The sequence below is a fragment of the Urocampus carinirostris genome, chromosome 1 (genome assembly GCF_059441175.1).
Source record: "Urocampus carinirostris isolate Australia breed hairy pipefish chromosome 1, RoL_Ucar_1.0, whole genome shotgun sequence".
NCBI lineage: Eukaryota > Metazoa > Chordata > Actinopteri > Syngnathiformes > Syngnathidae > Urocampus > Urocampus carinirostris.
In genome coordinates this window covers 10,703,050-10,720,468 of record NC_142349.1, presented here as the reverse complement: position 1 = coordinate 10,720,468, position 17,419 = coordinate 10,703,050, and positions in this window count along the sequence as shown.

The following is a 17,419-nucleotide window of genomic DNA, read 5'->3' as shown; positions in this document are numbered from 1 at the left end:
CGCTTGGCCCCACCCGTTTGGCCCCAGCTGCGGCTTGTTGCCTGATTGGCTTCCCTCCTATTTAAACTCAGTGCTCTCATTCACTCCTTGTCAGTCTGTCAACAAACCTCTGCACTTGCAAGACTTGTATTTTGACTCTGTCCGGTATCTTGTTCCAGTCTCCAGTATCCGGTATCGATCCCGTTTGTCTTGTCCTGTCCGGTATCTTGCTCCTGTCTCCAGTATCTTGCTCCAGTGTCCGGTATTGACCCCGTCTGGCTCGTTCTGTCCGGTTTCTTGCTCCCATCCCCAGTTTCCGGTATCGATCCCGTCTGTCTCCTCCTGCCTGGTACCTTGCTCCAGTCTCTAGTATCCAATACCGATCCTGCCTGTCTCGTCCTGTCCGGTATTTTGCTCCAGTCTTCGGTATCCGGTATCGATGCCGTTTGTCTCGTCTTGTCCATCATCTGTCCCGTCCGGTATCTACCCGTGTGTCCTGTATCAAACCCCTCTATTCTGTCCGGGCTCGATCTCGTCTGCCTCTGACTTCTCTGTCTCACATCTTCCGCCTAGCGATCACCGCATCCCTGGTGTTTGTGTTCACGTGCCTCACTACCCCATTCCCATAAAACAAAGCTTGTGTGAAAACGTTACGCGTCTGGGTCCTCCATGAAATGAAAATGAAATGAAATGATCTGCATTTATATAGCGCTTTTCAAGTCAATGACTTCCCAAAGCACTTTACAATGTGCTCCACATTTCCCAATAGCGGCCTTGCAGCAATGTAAGGCGCTAACCTGCTTATTGGGGGTATCAGGGGTTCAGTGTCTTACCCAAGGACACTTCGACATGTAACACGGACGAGCCAGGATTCGAACTGGGATCCCTTGATCCCAAGACGAGTGCTCTACCTCCTGAGCTACTGCCGCCTCCATCTGTTTGGGTTCTGACACATTTACTGTAACGCTTGAAAAGTAAATATCAAATGTAAATGTCTGCATCTATATTAATTCCCAGATGAAAAAATTGGATCTTTTTCAAAGATCAGACCCTTGGCCAAAACTTTTGAACCCACTGCTGCCCCCGACAGCAAATAGTTGCCTGCTCCTGGATTAGAATGTGGAATGAGTCCTACTATGTATGCAAATGATCAAGTAATAAGGGGCTCAAAAACTAATTTTGCTTAGGGCCCCATGAAGGCTCGGGCCGGCCCTGTGTGCACTGTGCACAAATTGAAATTTTAAGGAACACAATTTCATTGCAATTTCCAGAAGAAACTGACATTTTCGAAAGCACAGTAGACTGCAAGCCATTTAAACAACTGACTGAACCAAGGACATCATTTAGGAATATCCGCGTTTGCTGTTTTCGTTTTATCTCGGATAAGTTATCGTGCCAATCTGGTTAAAGTTAACTCGAATAAGGAACGCTTCAGTAAGTGCAAAAAGGTGTCAGGGAATTTTGAGTGTTTGCCACAAATGCCTACTATAGACTGTAAATTTGCTACTACTGGTGCTAGCTCATAGATCCTTTATAATAACAACGATTAATACAAAAATAATAACATCATAAACACTGTTAATATTTATATCATATGTAATAAACCTTTAATAATAATACAATATTGTATTGTTAATTGTAATAGTTGATGAATTGTTGTTATAATTGAATTATTTAAGCTGGGTGCAAGCCAGGGAAGGTCAACGCTTCTAGAGTTTAACTTATCTTTGATTCAAGCAACAGTAAACACGAACTGGTCATCTGAGCCACTACTTACTTCAACTATTTTATAACAAATTTGAAGTACTATTCCTATATTTTTTTACTTGCTGTAATACTAAAGTATTTTACCCGTTACTTACCCAACATGGGTATATGATGTATATAATGCAAAAAGTGATGTCACGTTTTCCTCCTTACATTCAGTTACAAGCAGCGAGTACTTATGATTTTAAAGTTTATTTTAATCCTGTTTGACTTTCACTTGTTCAAAATACGTATAGGCAGATTCGGCTGTCAGATTTGCCTACGGTAGGACATCTTGAGAGGGTAGGACATTTTGGCAGAACACCAGCTTGGAGACGATTTGGGCGATACAAGATCGGTCTAAGTAAAAAACGATTTTTTTAAAAATTTGGTCACTATGGTAACAAGGGAAGTTTCCAGGGGTGGCCCAAGTGAGTCACTTACCCACTTGAAATGTAACCATGAGCAAAAGGCATCCTAATGAGGGGATGTTAACAGGTAGATGCTCACGTGTGGAGGTCAACGAGCAGATGCTAATGACCACATGCTAAAAAGTCATGCAAACGGCTAGGTGTTAATGAGCAGATGGTAACGAGTCATGCTAACAACTACATGTTAACGAACTATACTAATAACTACATGCTAACAAGTTGAGGCTTAAGAGTCGTGCTAATGACTACATGCCTACAAGTCATGCTAACCACTATATGCTAACGAATTAATGCTATTATGCTAAATGCTAAAGAGACATGTTTACGGCTGCATGCGAACGAGTCATGCTAACGGCTACAAGCCAACGAGCAGATGCGAACGAGTCATGTTAACGGCCGCATTACAAAAAGTCATGCTAATGGATAATGCTCATGAGTAGATGTTAACAACTACATGCTCACAACTGCCAGAGCCCAGCCCCAATTTTCACAATTTCTGCGGGAATGGTTTATTTTATTTTTCCTGTGTGAGTCAAGGCTAAATAGAGAAAAATCACAAGTGAAGTTTTATGGAACGTGGAAAGAGACAGAAAAGGCAGGACTCCCACTGACGGTGTTAAAGACAGACCAGAAAATCCTAGGGATAAAATTCAATGCGGATGGAGGAGGCGAGACCAACTGGGATGACGTGACAAGGAAAGTTAAGCAAAGACTTGTTTTTTGGTCACTAAGAAAACTGACAATAGAGGGGAAGGTCCTAATCATCAAAGCGATCATCCTCCCACTGCTTTTGTCAATCAGTTTAGTTTTTATGCCCAAAAGAAGCGTGCTGTTACAACTGGACCGAGCCATCTTTCGCTTTGTCTGGGGCTCAAAGTGGGAAAGGATAAAAAGAGATACAATGAAAAGGAAAAAGGGGGGAAAGGAGTGCCTGACCTCCAGCTTTTCCTTGGAAGCAAATATGTCTCTCTCCACTTCCAAAACGCTGTGAGCCCACCCAACAACCCGAAAAGTCAAGCGATGACCCGGTTTTGGATGGGCTCATATTTGCGGAAGCTAAAGCTTGAACCAAACAATCGTTTGATTCCAGTTTCATTTAACTTGCCACCAACACATCTCTTTATTCGGGATTTTTTAAAGAAGTTTGATTTGGAAACACACGAGTGTCACACTTTGCAGAACCACAGGGCCCTTATTGCTATTGTGCAAGGGCGAGCAACAGTAAGCCCTGTGCGGGGGCTTGCGTTTGGCGAACCTACAACGGTTTGGAGCAACGTGAATCATCCTGCCCTCCCAAACAGACTACGAGACTTGTCATGGATGGTGGCTCATGAGGTTCTCCCAGTCGCTGAGGAATGTCAGCGACTTCGACATGCCCTCGACCTGGCTGTGGCGCCCAGGAGTCGGTGAGGCACCTTTTTTGTGAGTGCAACGCTGCAGAGGACTTGTGGACAATGGCCGACCAACTAGGAAAGTTCCCGGACTTGCCAGCAGGGGAGGTCCCTGATGCACAGTATGTGCTTTACGGGGTGAGTCGGTCGAGGAGGTCTTGGGACGACTTTGCCAGGGACTGGCTCACTCTTGCCGCCATCAAGGACGCCATCTGGACCTCCAGAAACCTGCTGGTATGGAGGTGCAGGCAGATCCCCCCCGCGGCTGTGCTCCAAATGGCTGCAGATACCATACAATCTGCGAGCGGCGGGCCTAGGACGCAGCCATAAAGAAGAATCGTCTGCACCCACCCGGAGGGGGGAACCGGAGCTACACTGTGGGAGTCCCGGCAGCAACGGCCTGGGTTGTGGAAAGTAGAGGTTAGAAGGGAGAGGACCCACACAGAGGACTGGAAGGATGCTGCTTGGGAGGGTGGGATGTCAGAGCTATGCCCTTGCACAATAGTATTGCCCTTTACACGTTGGTTAACTACTGTTAAAAGATAATAACTCTGAAATTGTTTAATTGATGTATAAAATGTCAGGAAAAAATGTTAAAACGTCATATTGTCACGTCATATTGTCAGATATAACAAAATTGTGAATATGCTTGATGGCTGTTGAGATTGTCGTGTTTGTTTTGCTGCTGTTGGTGTCGGTGGATTTGTTCAGACCAAAGACAATCGACTTTGGCCTGGACGGATGTTATATAATGAAATTGTGAATATGCTTGATTGCTATTAAGATTTTCGAGAAGGGTTGTTCAAACCTCACATTGTGTTTGCTGTTAAAAACGTCATATTGAAATATAATATTGTGAATGTGCTTAATTGCTGTTGAGATTGTCATGATTGTTTTCTGTTATTAGTGTCAATAAATTTGTTCAAACCTTTAAAAAAAACAATCTCATAATATATTAATTGACTTTCATGTGAAGTCAGCTAATCAGGGTTGGCCCTAGCATGCCAGGTTAATTGGCCGGTCCAAAGGTGTGAATGAGCGAGTGAGTTGTCTGTCCCTGCGTGCCCTGTGACTGTCTGGCAACCAGTTGAGGGCGTCCCCTGCCCACTGCCTGAGGACAGCTGGGATAGGCTCCAGCACCCCCGCGACCCTACTGAGGAGAAGCAGTGCAGATAATGGATGGATGGATGGATGGACTTTGATGATCTGATTGAATGGTTGTTGTTGTTTTTTTCAATATATAAAAAAGATGCTACTACAGTTACTCAATGCTTGAGTACTTTTTGACTTTTACTCAAGTAATTATTTGAATGCCTCCTTTAATTTCCACTTGAGTCATATTATTCTGATGTAACAGTACTATTACTTGGCTACTCTACCCACCTCTGCTGATAATACACACAGTCCCTTTAATGTTACCTTTCTTTAGGTTTTGATGTGAATGTACAAAAATGAAATAATAGCATGAATCCGAATCTTTTAAGGATGGTCGGTTTGTCACTTAGCACTGGTTGCTTGGAGACATATCACACTTATGGATGGAATAATGAAAAAAAAAACAACAACCAAGGCCATGCAGCACACACAATATCTTGGTAAGTGGATTTACCTCAGTTCTTATTTTCCTCCAGGCAACAGAAACATCGTGAACCACAATAACTAAATAATTGAACCCTGACACGTCGGTTATGAGGCGAAAGAATATCGCCGAGGCTAAGTTACGCATCGTACTCCCGCGTTACAAGGACAACAATAGAAAGAAGAAAAAATATACAATTAATCAATTCGACAGAGCGCTAAGCCACGCCCTCTGTAGTTATGTTATTAATGTATCACACGCGGAGCAAATAGAGCGGCCAAAACAACAGGGAGCGACTCGAGTTGCTATTCCTGATAGCATAGCGTATCATCTCATCTCATCTCATTAGCTGTACCGCTTATCCTCATTAGGGTCGCGGGGGGGCTGGAGCCAATCCCAGCCATCTCCGGGCAGTGGGCAGGGGACACCCTGAACTGGTTGCCAGCCAATCGCAGGGCACACGGGGACAGACAGCTCACTCGCTCATTCACACCTAGGGACAATTAAGACCGCTCAATTCACCTGAAATGCATGTTTTTGGAATGTGGGAGGAAATCGGAGTGCCGGAGGAAACCCACGCAAGCACGGGGAGAACATACAAACTCCGCACAGTAAGGCCGGGAGCTGGATTTGAACTCACGCAGGAGGTTCCCACGACCTCAGAACTGTGCCGCACACGCGCTAACCACTGCGCCGCCGTGCTGCCCATAGCGTATCATTTCTTCCTAATTATGTAAATTGATCTCAAAAGACAGTAGTAAGAAAGGGTATCAGTTACTGTATAGTTATATTCATGGCATCAAGGTGTCCAAGAGGCTAATAACCTTTTCAAAGTGGATGCAAAATGTTGGCGATCGATGAAGTCAGAAGCCCAGCACCAATGACACATAGAAATACATTTAGATTTGGTAGAGATAATAGTATATAAAGGATATAATAATTTACATTTAAAGTTTTACTTTAATAACAGAATGCCAGCTTCCCTTGTATTGGTCATATGCTAACAAGGGACATACTCAAAGAAAGTGCAAGTAAAGCGTACGCTATTAATCCCACTTGTCACTCTGAAATATTAACGAACCCAACAGCATCGTATCAAAAATCAAACACTTTCTTTTGGTTCCTATCGATCCAATGCATGTTTAGATGATAGTGAGGCCGCTAGCATGCCATACAAAAAAGGGCCGGGCTGTCGTCTGCCTCGCGTTCTAATTGGCTAAAAACAAGCGCTGTCGGATCTATGAATTTCATGTTACCTGTAAGGCTACATGGTGTGAAATCAAAGCCACCATTTTTACACTTATCAGGAACGTGTTACAGGCTGTTAAAAATACTGCTTGCTTTTTTTTCCCCGTTTAGGTATTGACTAAAAATGACATCTTCACTGGCGACACTGCTGCTGGGTGGTTAGCGCACAGCCCCACGGTGCGGAGGTCCAGGCTCCAATTCCAGCAAACGCAGCCTCCCCATGTGGAGTTTGCATGTTCTGCCCGTGCGTGTGTGGGTTTCTTCCGGGCACTCTGGTTTTCTCCCACATTCCTAAAATGTCAGGTTGATTGGCTGGTCCCTACATGTGAATGAGCGAGTGGTTGTCTGTCTGTGTACCCTGCGACTGGCTGGGAACCAGTTCAGGGTGACCCCTGCCCAGTGCCCAAAGATGGCTGGTATGGGCTCCAACACCCCCTGCGAACCTACTGAGGTTAAGCGGTTCAGAAAGTGAGTGGATGGATGGATGGACGGACATCATCACTACAATGATGAGAGTTACTTATGAAACACTGGTAATTTGTTTGTGAGGATTGCGGCTATGTTGAACTGGATTAATACCAAAGGCTAATATTTGCCATTTTTAATAAACAGCTATTGTATTTTTAAATGTATTCATTTGTTCATTAGGAGATTAATAAAACAAAAACAAATAGTGGTAGGATGCTGACTTGCTGGTCATGGTAGTGGATAAAGTGTGCAAAAAAAAAAAAATTCCTGACATGAACAGTTAACTTTAATTTTTGTTGAGCTGTGTATTCTCTACAATTAGGGATGGGAACACATCCATGTAATTTGCGGGTTTTCCAGTTTTTTTCCCATCCAAAAAGATGTTATGATGTTATAGTCCTCGTCTAATTTTTGCCTGTGAAAGGCGTGGATTTTGTGAAAGAGGCAGATTGTTAGGAATTGACTCCTGCCAACTTTGCCCCGACCCAAAAACAGACCACGAACCCTCAGCAACGGAGAAAGCTGTCCAAAGTTCTGTCTGCAGTGGTGTCTTGACAATCCAAGTGGTTAAGGTATCCATGAAGCAATGTCCAAGGCTGTAGTGCTCCAGTGATCCACTCTCAGAGCCATTATACCCAAATGGAGAAAACTGGGTGAAGTGGCAAACCTTCCCAGGAGTGGTCCACCAACTAAGATTACTTCAAGAGTGCTATGAAAAACATTCAAAAGACCTGCTGGCCTTGCTGGCCTCAGTTAAGGTCAGGGTTCATGACTCAGCCATAAGAAAGACACTGGCCAAAAATGGCATCCATGGGAGATTTTCCAGGGGGGAACCACAGCTGTCACAAAAGAACACAAAGAGTCATCTCACATTTGCCAAAGAGCATCTTGATTATCCTTAAGAATTTTAGAGAGACATTCTGTGGACTGATGAGTCAAAAATGAAACTTTTTGGGTGGTGTGCAGCTTGTTACATCTGACGTAAATATGGATTTTTGATAGCATTAGGCAAAAAGAACATGATGCCAGTTTTATTCGTTTATTTTACTTGGTAGTCCATACTTAAGCAAACCACAACCTAACTCAGATTTGTACCACTGCTTTTTTTAATACGCAAACTTGCATGCTTGTCTGTGTAGTTGCAAGGCAGTCGCACGGCACCCGCACCCAATGAGCCGGTGCGCCATATCTGTTGATAGATACGGACATAGAACCAGCTATGGAGAGTGCATCTTTTAACACGGTGGAACTTATGGGCGTGAAAATACGGTAATTGGTTCTAATATACACTTTGGTGCAACCTAAGACACATCATCAGTGTTGACACCTGGATTCAGTTATTCATACTTGGCTCTCTTTCTTTCAAAAGCCTGTCTTTCCAGGGAATGGTCAATTCCAGCAGGACCACTAGCCTTGTTGTTTCCGAGTCTGGTCACCGCAATGTTCTCCGGGAAGTTGAGCAATTTCCATGAGTTGATTTTCAATTGCAAGTTCTGTGCTATTGCCAGAAGATCACCTACCTCACCCCGGTGCTTCTGTTGTTTCTCCCCACCTCTGACAAAGACTATGGACTGCCTTGCTGGCTGTTGGTGTTTGCTGGTGGAAATCCCTGTGCTGATGGCTTTGCCATCACTAGACACTCTTGGGCATGACGCCAGCGGTAGCGTATTTCTCCCAGCGCTTTTGGGCAGCAGCTAGGGATGTGCTCCGTAGATCTGACCATTTGGCAGAGTGGGCACAGCGGTTTCTCTGCCAGGCCCCAGTGGTGCAGATTGGATGGGCTTGGTAAGACGTCAAAGACCGACTAGATGAGGAACTTGATCTGGTGGGGCTCAGATTGCCATTACTCTATTTACAAATTGAACTGAAGAGGAGTGGAACTTCTTTGAGACTTTCCCTTTCTTCACCACCAGAGACCTGAACTTGACCGGCTTAAAGTTCATCCTTACTCAGCTGATGAAATGCTCAAGACCTTGGAGGATCCACCTGAAGCCCAGGACTGATTTTGTAGTTACAGTCAGATCATTAATAAAAGCTATGCTAGGGGGCTGTTGCGTACGCGATTTGGTTAGTGGTCATCTACACTCCACCTCTCCCTACTTCACCAGCATGTTCATGGCAAAGGAAAACCCCACCACAGAAATGGTACATCCCCTCACAATGCCCTTCTTAAGTCGATTGAATGCAGATGATACAGCTCCAGAAGTGACTCTCAAACTGAAGCAGCTGTAATAGGCCAGTTTGAGGTCCTTGATCTTATCTGGAATATGGTGTCGATCAAGCAGGACTTTCACCAGCTTGTGAGGGATAGACCCAAAGACATTGGCAAGGTCAAGCCAAAACACTTCCAGGTCTTCTTTGACCTACCGTGCCCCCCGGATCAGCGGGATGACCACTCCGATATGCTTGATACATCCAGGGGCCTTTTGGATTCCTCCCTTCTGCACAAAGGTGTCAATATATCAATTCATCAGGCGGAACTATATCATGCGCCGGGCCACTATACTGAAAAATATCTTGCTCTCGATGCTGAGGAGGGACATGATTCTAAATTGCTCTATAAAAGCGACAAAATAAAAGAGACAAAATCAAAATAAAGGAAAAACTCAACCAGCTGTTAAATGCAGTCAATTTTAAAGCAAGCTGGAGTATAGGTACTAAAATGACAACTGTTACTATTGGCTCACTGCTAATGTCAGCTGACATTTTTCCGAACAAGTGTTCACAGCCTTACTTCCTGGCTTCCCAGTACAGACGCTCCCCTACTTACGAACATTCGAGTTACGGACAACATCACATAGCATATTATTTTATTAAATGTTTCTTTTTCAGTACAAAACCTTACAGGTTACTTATATACGGTTTAAACATACTTATAGAATCCTTAAATATACAAAATATAGCACTGAAGCAACTTACGAACAAATTCAACTTACAAACAATCGTCCGGAATCTCGTTCGTAAGTAGGGGAGCGTCTATAGTTTTACTCTTTGTCCTTTTTACTACTTTATTCAGTACCTTTTAAATACTTTTCAGTACTTTTTGTTCATTTTCATACTCTTTTGGGACTTAAATGTATGATTACTTGATCATTTAAGTATTTTTTTCATACTTGTTAGTGCTTATTGTATATTTTTATACTTTTCCGTACCTTTTCTGATATAACAGTTCTTTTTGTCACTTTTTGTTTCATGATTCACTTTTTCACATGTAAGTGCTTTTTCAAACTCTTTATAATTTCCGGTTCTTTTCATGACCGAGACAAAATCCTTTAACTACTTAATTATACTATTTTATACTTTTACATACTCTTCAGTGATGTTTATTTTCATACTTTTGATATTTGTATATTTCACCATAGCCATTCAAACATGTTATTTCTTTCTTTTTTTTTTTTACATTTCAGTTTTGTCCTTTTCAGTACTTTTTCAAACTTCACAAGATTGGATTCGGCTGCTCGGAGTTGTCGATGGTCAGGAGCTGCAGTACCTAATCTGGTCACCACAGGGCGTTAGAGACCCCTATTAAGGCAGACCACTCGAAAGCAGATGTCTATCGATTTTGTTGTCATTTATTTGGGCTGCTTCGACATAAAACGAAACTAAAGACTTTCATAGAGGCCTAAAGTAAAGCTGTGTACATTCTTACGAAGATCAGTCCAACCGTTTTGGAGACTATAAGTAACACACAAAGACAAAATGCGATTTATTAAGTGTGGTTTGGTGGGTGGGTAGGTAGGTAGGTAGGTGGGTAGGTGGGTAGGTGGGTAGGTAGGTAGGTAGGTAGGTAGATACTACCTCTGTTCAATGTAAAAAAGTTGTCATGCAGAAAAAAGAGCAGGATGAATTTTCCAGTGTTTGAGCCAACATGATCTGCTCCTACTCAGTGCTGTGCCGTCCGTCTATATGAAGAACACGCACATCCTGTGAAAGCAATCCAAACAGTTTTTTTTTACAAGCAAAGAATGGGTATGTTACGCAATGACTCGGTAATCAATGATTCCAACTGTGTACTTTTTTCCCCACTTACTGAAGATGAGACGGAATGAAAAAAAAACCCAGCAAACACTAACCATATACCGCACCTGAAGGAGAGATATTGCCAACTGACCCTGGAGCAACTGAAAGAAAACATCAGTAAGATATGAGGGGGAACTTACAAGCAGACCTTGGAGCTCTTATGGAGTACATAAAAGAACAAGCTAGGTTGCATAAAGCAGAAAAGGGATGTTATTCGAAAGAAGTCCTTTTTCATCAGTTATAGGGCATGACAAGTAAAATAGAAACTGAAACCGTTCTATGAGTTTGTTCCAGTCATAAGATTATATATAAGGGTGATTGAAAACTCACGCCCTATTTGAAAAAGACTCATTTATTTGTGAAATGGAATGTATACACTAAATTAACATTGACTTTAAAGGAAACTAGTTGTTTTCTCCCTGTTTATTTCTACTTCTCTGAAATAAATGTATATTTCTTTTCCGCGCCTCTCTCATCAATTTCTGTGTTGATAGAAACGCTGAAAGTTTTTTTTTTTTTTTTTACAAAAAACACATATAAAGTCAAGTCAAATCAAGTCATTTTTATTTGTATAGCCCATTATTACAAAAAGTCTCAAAGGGCTGTACAGAGCACAACAACAAAATATCTAGTAAAATATAACATATGCTATATAAAATATTTTAGTAGGAACGGAAATATGTTAAACAAAATACAGAAAAATTAAATGTTTAACTTGGTTAACATAGAATCCAAATGCCAAAAATAATAAGATTGTAATAAAAAGTTCATACTCTGGTAAAAAACTAAATTGGAGCTAGCTAAAATAGTAAAGAGATATCATATGTTAGCTCGATAGCATGCAAAAAGCTTGGTATATAGCTAGCTAAAAATATACGAAGATAGCTAGCTACAAAGATAAAAAGTAGCCAGATAGCTAGCTAAAAAAACATATACATTTGTTGCTCATATACTTTATGAAACCCAATTACTGGATTTCAGTTTTTTGTACCACTAGGAGGCAGTAAATATTACACATGGTCCCTTTAAAGACTAACAATGCTCCAAATTTTACATTTTAAGCACTCACCTCCACGACATTAAGGTTGATTGTGTCCAAGATTCTCCTTGGACAGATCAGAATGACAACTTGACCACAAACCGCTGGGGCAGGGAAAGTAGATGAAACAAAAAAGACAGTATATATTCTGGGGTAGTTGAGAAGAACATGTACACCCAAAAAGGCATCGAAAAACACGCAGGGTAGTATTTTATAATCGTGGTTGAAAAGGTGAGTCCCTGCGTGTAGTGGAGATTTTTTCGATTACCTAGCTAGTAAGTATGATTTGCTAATCAACACAGACTTTGTGTAGCTCAAACTAAAGTCTCAAATCCCTTCCTTTAAATTTAACGTTTTGCCAATTTTCTAAATGACGAATATTTGATTGAAACATGAATACAACCCAGTTGTTTAATAGCCCAGCCGTGAGTCCGATAAATACAATGAAATCTGAATAATCTGAATTGGTAAAAATGTCCTAAATGGCAACCGTTTTAATTTCAAATTTCCACAAATTTAAATGAATGAATGAATGAAGAAATGAAGGAATTAATAAATAGTAGAACGCGATTAGACATAGATTTTTTTTAAAGGGACAGTCTGTATTATTTAGCCATTCCGACTGGTAAAAGAAACTTAATTCATAACAAAAATGTTGATTTTAATACATAGCAAAATGTCACAGCCTTTAATATTTAACATGCACCTTTAAGATACTCGAATGTCTAGGAAATAAGCGGTTATTTTACATAACATGAGCCTACATAATTTTCCCCAATCTTGCTGTTACGGATACACAAAACCTCCAAAAAAAGCTGGGGGGAATGAAAAGTAGAATGGTGAGATTTGGTCACTTTACTCTATAGTTAGTATTCTTCCTTGTGCTTTTTAGCACTTTTTTTACGTTTCACTACACCAGGGGTCGGGAACCTTTTTGACTCAAAGAGCCATAAAAGCAAAAAATATTAATTTTATTTTGGGAAAGAGCCACACCATATATTATGAGACAAATTTACTAAATTGCTAAACCGGCCCCCCCTGACAAAAGCTTAGTCTTCAGCACATTTATTTTTGATGATTTGATAAAAATGATGAAAAGAGAATAATGCCAGAGCCCCTGTCCCAAATTCAACAAACAGACCACTTTAAACTTGTCTCTTTCTTGCAATTACTCAAGATCGGTTAAACTCCTTTTGACCCTTTTTTTCATACATATTGGTTTCAAAACCAGATGCAAGCATTTATTTTGTAAAAACGTCACAACATTCTGAGAGTAGGGAGCCTTATGTGCTTACCTTTGGCGAGAGATGGGAGGGAATGCTTGTACTTTTTGCATAGCTCCACCCATCCCTCCCACTCACCCAATCAAATGACTAAGTTCTCTTCCGGTGTTTTGGCGTATTTACAGTTCTGTGGATTCATCATAAAGTATCTGAACACTGAACACAGATTATATAGTGAACTTTTAAATAAAGGATTCTTTAGCGTTGTACAGCCAAAACGAGTTTTTTTCCCCCTTTTTTGTGTGACACCTTGACTGTAAATTGTAGTGAAAAACGTGCCCTATATATACTGCGAAGTGTTACTCTCAAAATTTAGCTATGGTTTGGCTTTACGTGTACCTGAATAGGATAGTCAACTCCGGTTAGGAACAAGTTGGAGAAATTTTGCATGCAATCAAATTGGTCTCTGAGCCACAGATACTCATAGAAAGAGCCATATATGGCTCGCGAGCCATAGGTTCCCGACCCCTGCACTACACCATAAAGCGACATCTAGTGATCAAATAATACACTCATCCTTTTAAGCTTAAAAAAGAATACCCTTCCAATTAACAATTCAGATTTTTAACTTGAAACAGTTTTGGAATTCTTGTAAAGAAAAAAAAAGGCAATTTCGGAAGTACATTATTTTGTTCCCACGTCGGCAATCTGTAAAAATAAAAAATAAATGAACTCTTTTAATCCAAAAATCTATAACTCTTAAGAAAATTTCCTTAAAGGATTAATAGCATGATTCTTCTCTCAATGGCAGCTTTGATGACATTAACTGACACGTTATGGTTTTTGAGTTTTTCCTTGTCCTCTTGCAGGTTTTAGATCAGGGGATGGTGTAATAATAGTCTGTAGTTTGCAATAATCTGTGGTCTGTGCAGCCCTTTGAGACTCCTAGTGATTAAGGGTGTCACAAATAAACATGACTTGACTATGAATAACCTTCATTATACATTCAGGCTCATGAAATGACACACAATTTGTGTTTCCACAAAAATAAAAGACCTTTTACAGAACAAACGGCAGTCTGATTAATATTCACAGCATATTTATTTAAGTGACAACAAAGATTCACACAAAGGATGATGAAGTGATGTATGCTAATAGTGCAACCCGACCCTGGAAAGATAAAAAAGGGTTGTATGTGGAGAAAATGTTAATAAAATAAAACTCGTTTTAAAGCAGACGTATGTAAATGTTCTTGTGTTTACTGAAAAGTATGATAGTACTAAAAAGCAAGGAAAACAAGTACACAAAAACTAGTGTTAAGCATGCAAAAGTACTGGGAAATCCGAAAAAGTATAAAAAGTGCAGTATGAAAAAGTACTTAAAAAAACCTAATATGTGAAAAAATTAAAGTGTATACTGAAAAGTATGAAAAGGTACTAAACTATATGAAAAAGTACTGAAAAGTGCAAAAAGGTGCCATAATATTGGGAAAAAAGTACAGCAACTAGAGTAAAATGAAAAGTACTGAGAAACATGAATAAGTACAAGTGCTGTCAATTATGAAGAAGTAGTAAAAACTACGAAAATGTATTCAATGAAACCCGGAATTTTAAAGGTAAAAGAAATGTACAGAAAAGTATGAAATAGTACTGAATCGTATGAAAAAGTACTGAAAGGAACAAATCGAATTGAACCAAAAATTTTTTACTGAAAAGTATGAAAAATCACTAAGGGCAGTGTTCATTTTACCTGTGAAAAGTGATGGGTCCCGGGGACTCGCATGCTCAAAAATCTATGGGTCCCAACAGAGATCTATGGGTCCGCAAAATTTAGTGTTATCGAGGTTGAAATTTTAAATCGGCGACAAATATATAAATAAATATATAAATCTATATATTCATGCAGTTTTAATCACTTCAGATTTTTCAGTTCATATATTCTTTGTGATTTGCTGTCCCGCCACATTTGTAATGCCTTCTCAAGGTCCAATTGCAGCAACGGAATTTCCATAGCTGAATTGTGGTTTTCATTGTCGTTGTACGGATCCAATGTGCTTTTCTGAAAGTTTGTCTTGCGAAATGATTCATGCAATCCAGTTTTTTTGTCACGCTGGGTGCACGCATCTGTAAGGTATATTAAATCTAGTTATTTGTAATTTTCTCTATTATTCACGTTACAAATGGCTCTGATGGAATATACTTGAGTTCATACTATTTTTATTACTTATTCTCTATTTTTCTACTCTTTTATTTGATTCTGTTTAAAAATATGCATACTTTCAGTCTTTATTTTGAAGGATACAGGAAACTCATCATGGTATGTTTTTACCATAGCTTGACTTCTTCTAAACAAAAACAATCAGGTCACTGGGCCACGAAGAGAAAGGGGAGTCATTCGAAGGAGTGGGTCCGTTTTTCTCCCCGCGGTTACTGGGGGCCTCCTGTTGATATCAAACCTGCATCTTCCTTGACTCTCATATCAGCCAAAGATTAATATCCCAAATTAATCTGTCAGCATCACAGAACATGTAGCCTCCATTATCATCCTCCTCATAGCGTAACCAGGAATATAATTGAGTCCATTTTGGCAGAGAAGTCCTTTTCTTGCTAGGAGTATTCTTTTGTTTATCTTTTGTCGAATCGTTCTCTTCAAAACACGTGTTTTCCTTGCCTTCGCGGCCTTCTGGAGAATTTCTCTGCCGTTTTTTCGTGCCGGAATTATTGCCGTTGTTACCACTTTCTGTATTATGTTTCGACTTATTACCGACAGTGAAGAAATTACCAATTTTTTGTTGATTTGCTCCTAATACCAACTGTTTTTACGGAGGCATACTTCTCTTTCACTCGACAACCACCAAAACAATGACGTCATCTCGAAGCAACAAGATCTCGTTTGCCGAGATCGGCGCGAGACCAAAACAACAATGGCGGATCTGCCTGACAAAAAGTTTGGAGTGCGGTAAATCTTTGTTAAAAAAAAAAAAGTAATCGGGTAACAATGACAATTTGGTATCAAAAAAGTTGCTTCCCGGGGACGCATGTTGATTTGACACAATGCGTCCCCAGCAAAAATTATGCGTCTAAAACGCGGGGACGCGGGAAAACGAGAACACTGCTAAGGGCAGTGAAAAGTGAAAAAGTACTGAAAAGGACAAAAAGTCGTAAAAAGTACTAGAAAGCCTGAGAATTGAGGGTGTGAACATTACGTGGAAAATTTTAAAACTTTAAATCTTTTTTTGACAGGATGCACTTCATTTTTTGATCGTCTCGCTGGCCTTATATTTTACACCGCGTACCTGATCAAGCGCACACTGAAATCATCCATTTCAAAGCAAACAGTAAACGCACCGCAATCAAGCGTCTTAAAGCCCACAAAACAAACATTGAAAATGGACATTGACTTACATGACATCAGAGGGCTAGCCGAATGCATTACACAGCTGACCAAGCAGACATAACAGAAACAATCAAGGGACTCGGTCCAAAATAATAAAACTTGCATCTGCAGCTACACCACCCTGACTAGGAGCCATTATGATAAAACTGCACTGAGTGTAGGGAGGCAGAACGAGGGACACCATCTGTTTGAGAGAGCAGAGTTCAAGACTGCGAGTAGCACTTAAAGAGCGGTGGCGGCGGCCTGGATCTACGATTTCCTCAAATAATATTTACTCTCTCTCCGTGCGCGTGGGTGCTGCAAGGTTTGTGTTTTTTTTGTACTGGATGAATGCAGCAAAGATGTCCGACACATTGACAGACATCCACATCGTCTTGAAAAAAGCAATTTGGACTAACAGTCGAAACTACGATTTTCTCTCACATATTCTTTTTGGAGAAGACTCAAAACCAGGGGAAGAGAATATTGCTGTTAGACAAAGGGATCCAGGTTTTGAATTAGCTCAGCTGAATGCCAATGCCAACAGTGCAGTACTGATCAATAGTACAATTGTAGCATGGTTTCAAACAACAGGCGGTGCAATCTCTCTCCAACTTTGTTCAACATTGTCATGGAGTGGATCATGACAGAAGCCCTGGACGAACATTAAGGTACAGTCTGAATTGGCGGACACAACATCACGAACCTCCATTTTGCTGATGATATTGCGAAACTGGAAAGAGAAGTACAGGAACTTAGTAATCTCACTCGCCTGGACAAGACATCTACATAGTATGGGATGGAAATGAGCACAGAAATAATAAAAGTAATGACAAACAACCCAGAAGCTATCACCACAATAATGACTAACAACAACCAAGAGCTTGAAGTGGTCACCAAATTCAAGTATCTTAGAGCTG